At 37.5% G+C, this 14,938-nt stretch overlaps 1 protein-coding gene across 1 annotated transcript in view; it reads left to right on the forward strand.

Moving 5' to 3' along the window:
• The window catches only part of SUCLG2 (succinate-CoA ligase GDP-forming subunit beta), a 101,988-nt gene that overhangs the window by 4,219 nt on the left and 82,831 nt on the right, over positions 1–14,938 (forward strand). The gene's annotated exons all lie outside the window — the stretch shown is intronic.

A 14,938-nucleotide genomic window follows, 5' to 3' on the forward strand; every position in this document is an offset into this window, starting at 1 on the left:
TGGAAGGTTCATTTTCACAGAAATGGGCAATGTCCTCATTTAATGTATAGAGATGAGGTCGTCTCCCTCCCTGTTCTGGGGACTCACTTGTTCCAAAGTGATTTAACCTCAACTGATAATTTTTGTTGACCACACCTGTAGTGAGTAGCTCAGCTCATTATTGCCTTGGCCAGTCCAATTTTTCTGTGCGTATTTGTGACTGTGACTGTCATGTGTAGCTTTGAGCACATACTCTGAGGGTTTTCTCCTGAAAATTTCATCCTCTAATACTCTAAAAGCAGTTTCTAACCATCTGTGACTCAGCTTATTTCTTCCACAGCACTTTAATAAAAAACAGGACAGAGAAGTCATATTACCTGTCCAAGTGCATATGACAATAGCTTTGGAACTGGTTTTTAAACATTGATCCATGATTAGTAGCTGTTGATTTTATTTTAACTAGATACCAGCAGGAATGGATATGAAACCAATAGGAGTTAAAATTGACTATTGTGAAAAATTCCTTAATAGTGGAGTTTTGCTGTGCTGCTGAATTCTTTGTTGTACTAGTGAGACTTAAAACAATTTGAACTGCAAGCTGAAGCCATCCTTTAATGTGGTAATGAAAATCAAACCCCTAGATTGGTGTTGTAGTTTGTTTGTGCTGTTATGCTGATGGTGATGTTTTTGTATTAGTGGCTAAATGTTAACTGTGAAGGAATTTAAAGACTTGCTGTTTTTCCACTTATTTGTTGGAACATCTTTGTTAATTCTTCAGTAAACAACTTATACTGATAGCACAAATATATTTGGTAAATGCAAGTTTAGTTTTGCTTAAAAGGTGCTGCTTTGATTTACCCATGAGCTTTTTTCTTCCTGTCTTCTCTCTTCCATAATTGCTCATGGGTTTCCCTAAACTATAAGAGTCTGTATCCCAAAATTGAATGAAATTTTGATTCTGTGATGATCTGCGTGTTTGGAAGCTTTGAGTCCAAAATCATAAAGCTTTAGGCACTCACAACCTTGAATGTGTATTAGGATGTTTAACTCAAAGACTGTTTTATTTAAGAAAAGACTTTTAAGCATGTTTTGTGATACATTATTATTCATTTGTGTTTACTTGCCTTGCACATGGGTAGTACTTGGAGACAGATCAATTTCTGTCTACCCTGTTTGTCTTTAATTTGTGTGTTGTAGAATCACAGTCTGGATTGGATTGGAGTCTGAGTAATGTAAACTGTGAGAATCAGCCTCAGTTTGTGTCAGGAGGATAGCAAATCCTTGTACTTGTACAACACTTGTACCTTTGATGTCTTAACTCTTGTCCACTTAAATTCTTCATGAGATGCAAAAGTTTTGTGAGAATTGTCAGGAGGAATGAAAAATTAAACAAGAGTTTTGATCCTGTTTGCTAGGTTTGCCTGCTTGTCTAAGACTTTTGACTGAAAAATATGAAACTGCAAATTAAAAACCAGCCACAGATTACTAATGGAACACTTCATTATCTTTTGATATCTTTCTCTGAAGGATCTGTGGGCAAAAGGACAGTTTAATTTGACATCTGCTAATTTCATGTCAGCTAAGAAAGCAGTTACTGCCTTGTATAAAAAAAAAAGTTGTTCATACAGAATATTGGTATGAAAATGTCAGGGAAATTCCAATTATTGGAGGAGTTCTATGTGCCAGTTGTACATAACACTGATGGGAATAGGTAAAATATAGAGCTATTCATGATAATTAAAGATGAAAGGCCTATTAAAAGAAACCATGTCCTTTTTATTGTCAAGACAGTACTTGCTAAGGTTTGAAGATGGCATAAAAATGTATTTTCCCTTAAATTTTCTACTGTCTTCAATTCTGTCACTCCAAACACATTGGAAACAGAGAATCTATTTAATTGAATTCTTTCATGCAGAGTTTCAGTCTAGATTTGTTTTTCAGTTAAATGGCTCAGATTAAAATAGTCTAAAGTAACACCATAAATTTTGGAAGTAGAGGAACAGCTATTTACGGCTTGGTTTAACCATGATGTGAGATGAGTGAACGTGAGTCCAGAGCAGCTGGAGTGCTGGAGCTCCATCTAGGGAGGGCTGGTGACCCAGCTGGAACCCACAGGTCAGGATTTGGGGGCACCCCAACATCTCTGACAGGGCTGTTGTGCATTTCTGCTGCAGGCACCTGCATCAGCAAGGACCAGGAGGACTTCATTCCCCCCAGGTCCTCCTGGAGGGGACAGCACAGCTGGGAACATATCAGGAGTTCCAGGAGGTTTCTGGAGAGCCCTGATAACTTCCACATGCAGATGTGTGGGGAGCCGACAACAGGAGACCCTTCTGAGCCTCACATGTGGGAACAGAAGCTGGTCAGGGCCCTCAGCTCCCTCTGGGGAGAAGCTGAGGGAAGAGCAGTGGCTGTTGTTTATTTCTGGATATAGCATGGGCTGCAATAAGACACAAGGCTGGGCACAACCCAATTTCCTTAACCATTGGAGTTGGCATCACCCATTGCCAACATCCAGTGCCATCATCCTTTGGGCTTGGAAGTGCAGTTTCATTGGATTAAAGTTTGCCTTTCTCTCCCTCCATACAGTCAGGGATGTAGAAATCTGCTTTAGGTCAAAGTCTTTGAGGATGATGAAGTGATGCTTCTTGTAGTGTCCTAAGCTTGCTTTGAGATTTGAGAATGGCAGCAGAGTGAATTCATATAATTAGGTATAAACAATGGAAAAATATTAATAAAGAAATTACCTGCAAAGGAAGGAAAAAATATTCTTAATGTTTGGCTTCATGTTAGTCTAAGTCAAATGGTCTAATTAAAACCAAGACTTAGTAACTATAAAGGGTGTCAATTCAGATGGAAGCAGAAAATGGGTACCAGTCTTTTCTTACTGCTTCCAGGAATGAAATTGGTATAGACCATTCTGGACTGGTTTAATAAACCAGATATGACTTAGGCATGCAGTGAAACTGCTTCTGTAGATACTTTTCTGTATTTCTTTATTTTACTACCATGGGCATTTGCATTTTTGTTGCTTTGAAGTGTTATGTTGCTTAGTGCTCAAAGTCCTATTCTGTGATGGCATAGTCAGGTAGCGTGGAAATTATCATGATTTGGCTTCAATATTAAAGAACTGGAACAAAAAAGCTGTGATTATGTTTCATATTTCCTTCTCTGTGATGAAAAATGGAGCTCAAACTGTCTAAATTGGCATTTTATCAGTGTTTTTCTTAAAATATCAGTGACTTCTAACACTTGAAAAATCATTCTTCCAGGGTATGGTAGGCGTGAAACACTTCTTTGATAGATATGATTGCTTGAGATATGAATGCAGAAATATTTCTTTTAATCTTATTGATATGCTTTGAGTTTTGTAACAATTTAGAAAGCCGAATTTGCATGCAAGAAAGAAAATATTGGTAGTGGCTACTTAGTCTCATGTTTGGTGGTACAATAGTTTTAGCTTTTTTTCTGGTTATGTTTACTGTTTAGAGCATTTCTTCATAGCTGCATCAAAATATCATTTTAATTTTGTAAAAAATTAGGAAATTAAACATTTTTATGATCAGAACAAAAATATAAAATTTCCCCTCAAGATACTTAAAATATGTAGAGAAGATGACTTATTTCACTTTTTGAATGTGTTGTGCATATCACCAACAATCTTCTTTCATTTGCTAAGGCAGGGAATGTGTTACAGTATTTTCTGCAACTGATTATGCAGTTGTGTATGGTAGTGAGTTTATTTTCATCAGATACTTCAAAGCCTTACTTTTTAGGTCAGGAAAGTATGCTTCTCTTAAAGCTTTGAAGTACAAAATAAGCAAAATGAACATAATTTGACTAAAATTAATTACTAATGCAAAGCAGAACTTCTGATGGTGAGAGCATTGACAAAAGCAGAAATTGAATCTGGGAGTTCATATTCTTCCTTTGCCCAAGCAAAGGCTCTGAAAATCAGTTCCAGAGGTGTAAAGCTTCTGTAGACATGCTTGATCTTTGGGCACATGTAATTCTGTTTTATTAGGCTGAAATTTGGTTTAAAAATGCAAGGAAAAAATACTTTGCCAACAATTTCTTCAGGAAGGACAGAGGGTACTGTTTGGCTCTTTGGGTGGATTGGCAGCTTGGTTTTTGGGCTGGCAGCTTTGTTTTGTGACATCCTTTTTGTGATGTGGTCTTCTGCATGTTGTTTGAACCAGACAGTTTTCATGTAATCCCACAGAATGAGGAACCTGCCCTGGGTCAGGGTTTTTGGAAGCTGTGAATGGTTCAGTGTTCAGGTGAAGGTTCATGGCTTGGGGTGTGCTCAGCCCTGCTCCGGCAGCCTGTCCACACTAAGCAAAATGCATCCCAGAACTTCTCAGGATCACAAGGGTGCTGTCAGTTAATTTGCAGAAATTTTATTTTGCTGATTGCGTATAGATAGAGTCCTGAATAATCCCCTGGGTGGGCAGCAGGATGCAGTTGTCAGGGGTTTGGTGATGTCCTGCTTTATTTGGAGGTCAGTCTGTAGCAGCCTGACTGAAACAGCTGCTGAACAAGGTGTGGGAAATGGAGAAGAGAGGTCAGGGTCTTGCTGTTCAAAAGAACACTCTTCCAACCCTCTCCTCTTTTAATTTTGAGGACTGTGGTCCTCACAAACCCATTCATGCAGACACCCAAAAGGATCATCCAGGTGGTGGCTGCTAGGATCTGCCTTGTAGAGCACGAGGATGTGGGCTCAGATTCTGGTTTGGTGAGATAAGGAGAGTAAGAATGACAGAAGGAGCTCAAGTGTGACCCCGTGCATGTTCCTGGTAGTTTACAATGGAGCTTAGTGGGTAGGAGAGTGTATTTACAGAATAGCTGTCAAAATCCCTGAGTGTAAGCAAGCTGTAAATAAGTCTATAAAGTGTAATCGTTACTGGAGACTTTAAATCTGCAATGAGTGAAGGACTTGCTTCAAGTTCATTCTTGTGTCTGCTTCCTTGCATGAGAAGTAAACAGAAGGATAAATCAGAAAGCTGAGTTTGTACATATATAGGCACACTGGAAGATATAAAAGCACATTGGAAGAGGATTGTGTAATTTCATTTGTGTTTTCTGGAGCTAATGACCGAACTCTGCAGTGGAAGAACATCACACCACACTCATCACGTCCAGGAGAGGGCAGAGGTAAAGCCTGGGATGATCAGTTTGCAATCAGACTGATTCTGGAAGGACAAGGAGGGCCACAAGATCAAGTCAAAAGAGCATAGTAGGGCAGGCATTCAGAAACCCTTGAAGTAAAAAAGGGTTTCTTGCAGTAGACAGCAAGCAGGAACATTGAGGAGAACTGGTAAGGGAGTCACTACATTGTGTTAAGAATGCAGTCAGGATTTTCAGTCCCACTTCCACGCTGAGTACATTTACTATCCTTACAATTTCATCTGCAATACTGTGAAACACACAAGACATAACTGGGATGTTTCTAAAACTTGGTGGTTTTCATGTGCATATTGCTATGGTTTTGTTTAAAGGGAAAGGTTCGTGAATAGACACCTCTGATTTCTTAATCCAGTCTATATGGTTTGGTAATCTAAATTTCAGAATTGTGAACGAGATGGGTGCTGTCCTCTGAAATCCTCTTCTGTTTCTGTGTTATTTGGTAAAGCACAGCAAAATTGGGCTTTTTGCATTTACTGTGGAAAAATTTAGGTGTGCTTTAATGAAAGAGATAAAGAAAGCCTCCCCAGCATCCAGCCACTTCAGAACTGATGGGGACACTCCTGATGTTCCTCTTTCCCAGATGAGGGATTCTACCATTGAGAGAGGAAAGAAAGCACTGAGTCAAAAATAAAGAGGGATGTTGAGGTATCAATATATGTTTCCTAATAAATATTGATTAATATGTTGTTGCAGTTTAATATATCTTTTAGTGGAAGGGAATATTGTTTTAAAGATGGAAGAGGTAAATCCTCATGAATATTTCATATATTTATTAATGAATTAATTTTGAGGCAGTAGGTAGTGAATGAAATGTATAAACCCCCCCAAGTAATGGTGGCATTTTAATTTTAATGTGAAAAACCTTTACTAGAGCCACATATTTTTAGATTCAATTACCTTGGAAAGTTGGCAGTTCGCTAGTGAGCGAGTTTTGGGAAGGTTCTCCCACTTCAGTGAGCAAATCGGGGAGAGTGAGGGAGTTTGATTCATGACTTGACTTTGGGGTCAAATCCAGTAGGCTTATTTCTTTAGTTAAATCATTCACTTTCCCAGGTTAATTTTAACATTCTGGGTAGGCTGTTCAGGTTGAGGCTGAAACTGTTCTTTTTATAATTGGTTTCTGCAGGATCTTGCTACTTTGAACTGTCTTGTATTACACAAAAATGTCAGACCTTCCTACTCTGCCTAAAAGTGTTCCCTGCTGCAGTCCCTTGTGTCTAACTTTATATTTTCTTTTTAAAAAGCAGAAATGTGGCTTATATGGCCATCTTATGTAGAGGATATTTTATAGATGTTTATTTGATAGAAATTTCTGTTCATTTCTCTGGTATTATTGAAATAAAACTCCTTTGGTAAAACTGAAATTTGAAGGAGAACTTAATATTGTTTCTCATTTAAATTGTGTATGAATAAATGATTACAAATTGACAGATGTGGCTTGTAGTGATTCCTTTCTTGAGTGAAAAACCAATTTCTATTTCCTTCTTAATTTAGGAACTTAAAGTTATTAAGAGAGAAAAAGTGAAAATAGATGCAGCCGCAACACAAGCAAAATGAACTATGAATTGAAAATTTAATCACTGCTTTTGTTTCCAGGGCTGTGTAGCATTGCACTAAATGCAGATGAACCAGCTTTTACTTAGGATTTATTGGTAACAGAGGTGCTGCAGATGGGTTTGTGGAAATGCAAAGTTCTCCAGTGTCCCTGCTGAGGGACCTAAACACCTAATGCTACTGATGCCTTGTTGGGACTACCTAAAACCAGACAAAATTGAGAGAATAAAAAACTGTTGTATTTATTGAAGGGCCTTCAGGTACATTTCAGGCAGTTGAAGGCTCTCCATGGACCACACCAACCACAGATGATGAGTCATGGTTTTAACTTGGCCTTTTTCAGAGGGCTCACCCAGAGGATTCACTTGCCACCAGGCTTTTATCATTCCATTAAACAGTGTACAATATTTTCTGCTTTAATTTGTTTTGAAATAATTCAGCCATACTTTATAATGCCTTATGGAACTCATCAATATTGCCTGTGTATCTGTCTAATGAGAGCTCAGTAAATTAGCATATTCATTAAACAAAGAAATTATTGTTCTGTTAGTAATTGGTGACTGCCTGTTTTTCAACAGATGAGTGATGTCAACTGGCATCAGTTGGTTTAGTGTGCTTTGTTACCTACAGGTAGGTAATCTGTGGTTGGTAATCCTTGCTTTATTAGGTTTTATTAAAATAATCAGTGCTGCTGGGTGATGGGAGAAAAGTGGTTTCTCTTAACTAAAAAGGATGAGATCCCTAAATATGCCTTGTTTAGCTTTTCAGTTAAAATAGATTGCTTCCCTAAAAGTGACATTTTACTAGTTTAACAAAGCTCTTCTCTTTCTTTCTTTCATGTTTGTCGCCATTTTTCTGCTATGATGCACTCTGATTCCTCTCTCTGCTTTTTAGCAGCTCCTCTTAAAAAGAATCTTGCAATGTGTGACAAGAGAAATTGGCTTGTCCTTGAACTGTGGGAAAGTATTGAGGGCAAGATTTAAATAAGCACTTGTTTTGATTGCGTTGTCTAGAACTAAATGGTGACACAAACACCTAATGCAGTAATAAAAACAATCCTGTGATTGTTTCAAACTAGATTTCTGAAATTCTTCTGGAGTGTTGCTGTTCTGGACAGTGAATTGCAGTGAATGTAATTGCTTTGGAAGGAGAAATGCTCTTGAGCAGGGAGTTTGGTACTGTCTTCCCCTTGGTTTGCACTGTGCAGTCTCATTTTCAGGAATGAGAGCTTCTGAGCAGAGGTGGTGGCTTGTTTCACTCCTCTGAAGTTGTTCAACTTGGACTTCTTAAAATTTATGCTTTCCAAGCTCTTGACCGCCCTCTCAACTGTTTGAGTCCAGTTTTTTAAACAATTTACCAATAGCAATCCTAATAATTACGGTAACTGTGAGCTCCTTTTATGAACAGCCCCCATTTCTTTTTTCTATATTTTGTCAGTATATGGAGAGAACCATTTAGTTATTTAACACATCTTGTTTCAAAGAGTCATAGATGTTAGGAATAGTAGCAATTATCCACTAGGCAATCCAGATTTACTAAACAAAATGTAGGGCCAAACTTCGTGTGTGTTTTTTATTTTATTTGAAGTTAGGTTTCATAAACCTTTGTTGCATGGACAGATCTCACTTGTTCTGAAAAGTGAGTATATGGTTAAAACAGTAAATTACCCTGCAGTTTATTGATCAAAATGCCTTAGCCTTTAGAAAACTGGGAAATGTGATAGGTTCTTTTTTTTTCTGTGTATTTTACTGCTCAGGATATTTTGTGTGCTATATTTTCAGGAATAAATATGGAACTCAAAGGCCTATAGCTGTTAACTGGAGTTTGTGTGTGGGTTTTAATCAGTTCAAATGAATTCCCATTTTTAGGAATAAGTAATGGAAAGTTAAAAGATCTTCAGCTGTACCTGTATATTTAAACCCAAATGCTCTTGTTTAAGGCCTGGTCTGCTTATGGTGCTTTAATACAGACTAAAAAATAAGCAATTCCTGACTGCTGTGAACAAAAGTATGGAAACTCTTTTTGTCAGAGAAATATCTAAGACTTCTTCCTAAACTAGCTCACAGAACCAATTTTATCCCTCATAAATATATCACAGAGGTCTAGAGTGAGGCTTTGGTCATAATCTCAGTGTTGGATGAGGCTGCTGGAGCTGCTGGCACCAAGGGAACCTCGCTGCCATATGGCATCCCAGCCAAAGCAGGCAGTTTGGGATGGGCATGGAACACTCTTTCCTCTGTGGCTTTTAAACAGCATGACCTGGATGCTAGCTCCTGCGTTGGAAGGTGAAAATTGCTGGTTTGTGGCAGCCAGCAGGACATTTTAGTTGGGAAGGACATTTTCTGTCCTGTTGTCCCTAGTGTGCCCCCAGGTTTGCAGTGTTGGCCATCTCTGAAGGGAATGTGTGCTGTGCCTCGTGGGACCCCTTAAAGCCCATCAGCCTTACCTCTTTCCAGTTTATATTCTTCAAAGCTTTCCCTACAGAGCATATTTTTGCATTCTATGACTATATTTGTCGTAAACTTCTGTTTAATGTGGTGCCATTTTGCTACATTTTTGTTTCTTCTTGGGTTAATTTACTCATTTTGTGGGCACTGCCAGCAAACTGAAATAAGTGCTTTAGTTTGTTTTCAGTGGCCTATGTGGTATATTTTAAATACATGACCTAATAAAATGTGTCTGTATCTGCAGTGGTTTATATGAGGGTATTCAGTTTAGTTTATTTCTGATGGTTTCTTTTTGAGAGAAACTTCTACATCTTTGTCAATTACAGAGACTGTATGTCAATAAATATAATAAAGGTTTATGCCTCACATTGATGAATGGTCTGCTCTTTCATTACTGTCATCTTTGTGTATCTGCTTTCCTTCATATGTGCTTGGAATTGCATTATAGGGCAGAGTGCACAAATTGAATAAACTGGAATGCTGTAGAATGTGTTGGCTAAGCAAATAGATTATTTTGGTGACAGACATTTATTTTTGATCACATACACTAAATACATCTCCTTTTAATTTCAGATACAGAATACGTCTCACCTCCTCAAAACCACCACTATTTTTCTTCCCAATTGACGTATTTCCAATATAACCATTACAAAAAAGTCCAAGTTTACAAAACCTGATACTTTATATATTTGACATATAATTTGCATTCATGCAGAGCTAATTTGTGTTGCTAGAGCTGGCACAGGATCAATGAGCACAGTTACAGCTCCTTGGCTTCTGTGGAGCAACAGAGGGAGAAGAAAGAAGTGGGCATTTATTTGCCCAACTTGCCTGCCAGGTGCTTTTAAAAGTCCATCTTTGCTTTGCAATGCTAATACTGGCTTCCATTAATACTGTAAATGAAAAAGGAATGTTGGATGTTAGAGTGTGTCTTCCTTTTAGCAGTGATGCAATAAAATGCATTAAGCTATGCTAATGAAAACAGTAGAGCTGCTCAAATTATATAGGTGTGTCAAGGGATGCTCAATTATCCTAGAAATTTGCTTAGTGGTGGTTTTGTTTTCTTTAATAGTGTTGATTAACACTGGATTCTCTTCCCCAAGCTAGAAGCGTTTGGCATTTTATAAAAGTAGAGTCTTACCAAGAGAAAATAAGTATTTGTATTTAGGGCTTTCTAGGGAAATGATCTACACATGAACTCTGGACTTGATAAAGTGAAATATTTGGTTGTGGATGATTAGCCAAGGTAGTTTTTACATGGAATTAGGCATGAAATGGCACTAAATTTTTTAAATTTTGATTTTTTTAAGACCAAGAGGCCTCTGTTGTAATACAGGGTATAATTTGAATCTTCAGTTGTTTGTCAGACTTGACCTTTCAGTTATTCCTTTTGACAGCTTCTTCATATTCTTGTTAAAGGACAGACTTAAGTGATTCTTTCAATTCTGTTTATTCCATTTTAAAAAGTCTGCCTTGGATATTTTACCAGGGAAGCCAAAGAATGAGAAAACCTTATCCTGAGCATAGAGGTTCAGGTAAGAAATAATCAGTGCCATAATCTGATGAAGTTTGGATTTACTGATGCTGCTTCTGTTTGGTGCTTACATGGAACATTTGTTAACATTTCTTTTCAAGCAGAGTTTTGCTGAAGTAGTTAACATGCAACTTGCAAACTTCTTGGTGAATGTGTTAAAACAGATTCTTCTGGTTTTATGTGTGTGTGTTTTCTTTTTCCAAAAGCAAGCACTCAAAAGATACCTCCAGGGTCATCTGAAAGATGTTTTACATCACAGCAGTTAATGCTGCATATATAACAACGAAGTCTCTGTTGCAGTGTTTTCTAAATCTGTTTGGAGGTTTTTGGGGGGGAATTTGGTGTTTTGTTTTTAGTGGGTTTTTTTTTGGTTTTTGGTGTTTTTGGGTTTTTTTAACAATGCAATTTTTTTCCTTGTTGTGTGACAGTTAAAGAATTGGCAAATGGAATAGTGGAAAAATAATGCAAATCAAATACATTATTTGTGCAGAGCCTTTAGCAAGTTATTAAAAAAAAAAACCCAACAAACAAAAAGGTGGTAAATAAGAGGTTATTCATGTTATGTGAAGAATCAATTTTTTTTCTACCAGTAGTCAATAAACCACAGATACAATTCTGCAACACCTGACCTTGTTAAGATGATAAAAAAAGAAATATTTGATTTCTTGATGTGTGTGCCACTCATTTATCGTGCTGTGGATCTAAATATGGTCTCTGCTTATATAAAGAAGGAACTTTGGACAGAAAGCTTGTTCAGAACAAAATACACAATTCCTAGTAATAGTAATTTTCTAAGTCCTCCTCACTCTGTATACTTTTGGTCTACATTAGTGTAATTCTGACTGATAACAAAAATATTGGAGATTGAGAAGGGAAGGGAGGTTAGAGGTGAAACCCAAGCAATATTTTGTGCTTTTGGAAAATGCCAAATAATTCTAGCCAGCAGGGGAGAATCTGGTTTGAAAGTTGTACTTGAATAAATAATTCTGCCTTCATCTCACTTCATGTTACTGCTCAGTTGAGGCCTTTTGTTCCACTTACTTGAGTTTTGGGATTTTTGATATTGTCAGGCTCTCAGGAAATGTTATCAGTTGTAAAAGAGCTCTATTTAAATGTACTAATCTCTTTGATAAGCATTTTCATTAGAAATTTAATCTTAAGAAATATCTTATTAGGATGAATTTAAATCCTCTTGAAAGCTTTATTATTTTAAATAACAACATTTTATTTTCTGTGTGCTGCTAGTAATGTTTTCTTAGTTTCACAGACTGATTTATCCTTAAACGTTATTTGTGGTTTGAAAATAAACAACACCTTTTGATTTACCAGGCAGATCTGAATCTAAGATAAGATCCACTCTGCATCCTCAATGTGTACATCAATACACGACACAAAGTTCCCATATGAAAGGATAACAGAGAAATGCCACCAGTGGAAAATTTTCTGGTTTTTTTGTCTGTCATCTTATGAAGATGAAAGATGAGATGTCACACAGGGAGTCAGGGTTTACTAAAATCCACACACAATTTCCAGTCTCTTCTTCCCAAGCTGGTGGGACAGGATTTCTCCTTGTACTGCAGCCCAATCTTGCAATAAAGAGAGAGATGAAACACAGATACAGCTTGAACTTGTGGAAAACACTGGGTGTCAGCTGGGACAGAGCTTCCTGGAAAGATCTGAGACATCTCTGGTGTTTTCTGATATGTTCTGACCAATGTGTGAGGGGATAAAAATATTTGAGAGGGATAAGATGGGAGTAGAAGATAATGAGAATCAATAATTAACAGAAATGACTAAAGCTAGACTCTGATTTCCTGTGCTGTAGGTTCTCTTTCAGCTGCTCTCCCCATTCGCTTTTTCACATTGAGATTATTTTTCTGATGCTCATTTACCATCTAATTCTTTAGTGTGTCTTTGCTGAGAGCTGGGACTGAACTGGTGAATCTAAGAGTGCTGTTTGCTGCTGCTGCAAGCAATGGAACAGCTGTAAAACAGGAAAATGAGTAAAACAAAGATGTGATGGCAGAGTTGTATTGTGTGCTGGATTAAAGTCTCCTTGTAACAACTTTCAGGGGAAGGGTTGGATTAAGGCTGCCTGTAGGAGACTGTCTGTGGGCAATAGCTTTCTCTCAAACCTCTGTAGGTTTTTCTCAAGAGTTTTGGGGCTGTACCTTTGTGCATTAGCATCTTACTATCAGTCTCACATGTGGATTTATCTGTAGAATGCATAAAAGTTTATGATGCCCAAGAATTTAGGCCATTTGAAGCTCATCTGAGATTTTTGAGAATGTTTGGTATAAATGTATTTGGAGGGTGGGGGTTCAAGGTTCTTATATAAATTTAGGTACAGATTTATTGCAACCAAAGCATCTTGGGCTGGAAATTAGTTCAAAGCAGCATCTCATGTTTCTGAGATTTCTTGGTCACTTTTTTTTGTCTTCACTCTAAAATGCATGTCCACAGCTGTTTTGATTTTTCAAGATAGTCTTGAAAGAGCAGTCACCTTTACAGATTCAAAGCTTGTGCTTTATTTCATCTCTTGTAACTGCTTTAGTTTTCCTGCTGTCCCCATGACATGTGGTGGGTATCCTGCAAGTGCTTCAAAGCAAGTTTTCCATGTTCCTTGCTCTTCAGAGCTTCTGGTACAGACTTTAGATACTTACTAATTTCATCAAGCAGTTCATTCACAACCAGGAGTTTGTCTTTTGTGCAAAGACTTGATTGAAAGTCCTCAGTTGGCACTCAGTAAGATGGTCCCTCTTAGAATTCTGTAATATAGCAGGGAGTGTGCTCACTGAGCTGGAGTTTGTAGGCTTTGTTTTTCTGTGCCAGCAGTTGTTGAGCAGACCTTTGTCTCATCACCCTTAGGACTGCTTTGACCCTTTTCAGAGGAATTATTCTTTTATTTCCTTTCTCTGTCCTTACTGTGGTCTGGTTCATAATTTAGGAAAGAAATATTTCGTAATATCTTAATTGTCCAATTTTTGTAAGAGAAGATGTGTACCTGTGCTTATGTATGTCTGCACTTCATGCATGTGTAGTAAGATTTTTAGCATCTCATCAGTGGAATATCTCTGTGGGACATTTTGAGTTGTATTTTGAGTTTTAAAGCTGTTGGATCCCAAAAGCACCTATGAGATGCTGAGAGGGTGTTTGGGAGCAGAGGTCGCTACAGTTCCCATCAAGCAACAGCCACAAAAATCTTTCCCAGAAGGAATTTTTTTATATTTTCCTTCTTATTTATTTGATTTAGATCAGCTTAGTAATACTTATATGTGAAACTGGTTTATTTTTCTAAGTTACGAATAAAAGCTGTTTTGAAGACTTGGTCTAAATTATAAAACCAGTGACCAAAATTTTATCAGCAGTATTACTGACCTGTAGAATTTTTTAGATAAATTAAAAGGGTCCCTCCTGGCCCCTAGTGTTAATCCCTTTGTGGGAATGATCCTGAAGTGATAATTGTTAGAACCTAGAAGAGAATTTATAATAGGGAAACAAATTAAATGTCAACAATTATGAAAGGGACTTTAAATTTTGACCCTACCTTTGAAGTATTGCATAACTGTAATAACATATCATCCATGAATAGCATGGAGGAATATAAATCATGTGAGGTGTCTGTATGATGTGTAGAATTAGAGATAGCCATAGAGCAAACTGACAATGCCATTTTGTTCCTCTAAAATATGTTAATCAGGTTATGCATAAAAGGATTTAAAATGTCATCCTGAGCTATTTGTAACTGTTTAAGTTCAGTGGGAGTCACTTTTACAGAAAACATGCAGTTATATACTGTAAAAGATGGGTTTGTGTTTTCTTTATGCATCAATCTTTTGTGCTGTGTTTCAAAGAGAATAGAACAGATGGGAGTTTGCTTTTGAGACAACTCAGCCTGTAAACCTTGAGTGTTGTGAGAGGGTGTGTTACTGAAAGACTTTAGCACAGAGAGGTTTTCTTTTCAGTATAAAGTTGCATTAGGTTGATAAATTTTTTATCATGCTGTTAGAGATGAAAGTATAGTAAATAATCCTCTTTGTCCAACATTTCTAAATACGTAGCCCTGGCTTGCATGCTGTGTTCCTTACTTCAGGAGAAACCAAGAACTGATTCTGGCTGGCTGCCAAGGGGACAGCACTTTGTCTCTCCATGTGGGAAAAGCATCTTTGGCTGGCACAAAATGCAATTATACCATTGCCAGGAGCCAGCTCCACCTTTGCCGTTATACCATTGCCAG

Source organism: Melospiza georgiana, chromosome 11 (genome assembly GCF_028018845.1).
Source record: "Melospiza georgiana isolate bMelGeo1 chromosome 11, bMelGeo1.pri, whole genome shotgun sequence".
Classification (NCBI taxonomy): domain Eukaryota; kingdom Metazoa; phylum Chordata; class Aves; order Passeriformes; family Passerellidae; genus Melospiza; species Melospiza georgiana.